Source organism: Felis catus, chromosome X (assembly GCF_018350175.1).
Source record: "Felis catus isolate Fca126 chromosome X, F.catus_Fca126_mat1.0, whole genome shotgun sequence".
Lineage (NCBI taxonomy): Eukaryota > Metazoa > Chordata > Mammalia > Carnivora > Felidae > Felis > Felis catus.
Genome location: NC_058386.1, coordinates 13,765,829 through 13,767,439, shown reverse-complemented (window position 1 = coordinate 13,767,439; position 1,611 = coordinate 13,765,829). Strand labels below are relative to the sequence as shown.

General features: G+C 47.9%; 1 pseudogene; it reads left to right on the top strand.

Annotated features, from left to right (window-relative positions):
- The first annotated feature begins 303 nt into the window (after window positions 1-303).
- LOC101087558 lies at window positions 304-1,350 on the top strand (annotated as a pseudogene).
- Window positions 1,351-1,611: the final 261 nt, after the last annotated feature.

Sequence of the window (1,611 nt, the reverse complement as noted above, 5' to 3'; positions counted from 1 at the left end):
TATCTTCTCTTGCTCTATGGCTTGCTTTTTCTCTTTCTTAATGGGGTCTTTTGTTGAACAAAATTTCTTCATTCAAATGTAATCAAATGTATCACTTGTTTTCCTTTCATGCTTAGGGTTTGGTTGTCTCCTTCCTTGGAGTCTTTTCTTTAGTCACTGGCCCTGGGGAAAGCCCCAAACTGAAGGCCCAATGAGAAAAAGGGGAGTGAGTGGGAAGGGGAAGGGCAGAAGGTGGGGGGGGGGGGGGAGGAACACTACGACCTGGCAGGAAGGTGACAGGGGCCCTGCAGGTGGTGAGAGGCTATGATTGAAAGTGGATTCAATGTCACATTCACCATCCAGCTCTTCATGCATGTAAAAGAAGTTGGCAGTATTTTCAGAAAGAAAGGAGAATGAATCAGTCAGGATTTGTGGGGAGCATGGTGCATATGTCAACATCTCAGAAGAGAATCGTGCTGATAATGACCACTTTGGCTGGACCCTCTAAAGCTACCTTTAAATCCTTACCTATGATGATTGACAAACTGGAAGAGGACATCAGCACAATAGCACAGCTGCTCACACAACAGTGTGTGGTCACCCTGATGCGGGTCACCTTGAGCCTGATGGTCCCTGCTATCAGTGTGGCTCTCTCATCGGGAAAGGCAGTTTCAGGGTCAAGGAAATACAACGAGGGAGTGCGGAGACTCGGGTCTGGCGACAGGCGATATGCTTCCCAACTCAGCCATTACAGCTGCTGGCATTTGGCAATCCATCACTGAGTGTGTCAAACAGACCTGTCTGCTCACAATGGAGCCACCCCAACCCTGAAGGTCATCCAACTCTCTGGCCATCCTTGCAGGTGGTCGGGAAGGGCAAAACACAGGCAGCAATCGTGTGAGCTTTTCTCACATGTGCCCATCCACGTGCCTCAACCCCGATCTGAGGGGACTCCCTCTAGAGGCCTATACTCTTCAAGGACAGCACGCCATCCCACAGCCACACTGACCACACTGCCCCTGTTGGCAAAGCACCAGTCTCGTTTTCCCATGATGCATGGCAACCGTGGGTTCAGTGACATTGAGTCCACTCTCCAGAGGTGAAAGGCTATCCGGCAGGTTTGGATGCATCTACTAAGACTACCCATGAACTCCCCATTCCAAGCATTTTAATTGACTGCATAATGGGGTGTCGGAGCGCTAAAATCAACAAGGTATACCAGATGTCTTGGGTGTAGATCAAAATTGCAAGCCCAGAAAAAGGATCTACCCACAGGCAGGCTACCCCACCGAGTCCGCTGCCAGCCTTAGCCTGCTTCAGGATCTAACTGCCAGGCGGACCTCAGAGCTGGGTAGCATGGGAAGCAGTTAAAACAGTGCAGATTCGCCTGTTCTCTTTTTTGGCTGTTCACCCCGCTTGATCCATCTGGGTAGTTTCTGAACAGTCAGCAATTTCGGTTTTTAAACAGTCTGTAAATTTTCAGTTTCTCTGCACTTTACCATAAACTTGTGATTTTTAAATTATTTTAATTCCTTTCTCCATTCAGCCGTTAGAGCTTAGTTCCATATTTAGTTTTATAAGCTTCTCTGTGTTTTATTTGGGGGTTTTTGGTCATGAATGGTTTTTTTGTTT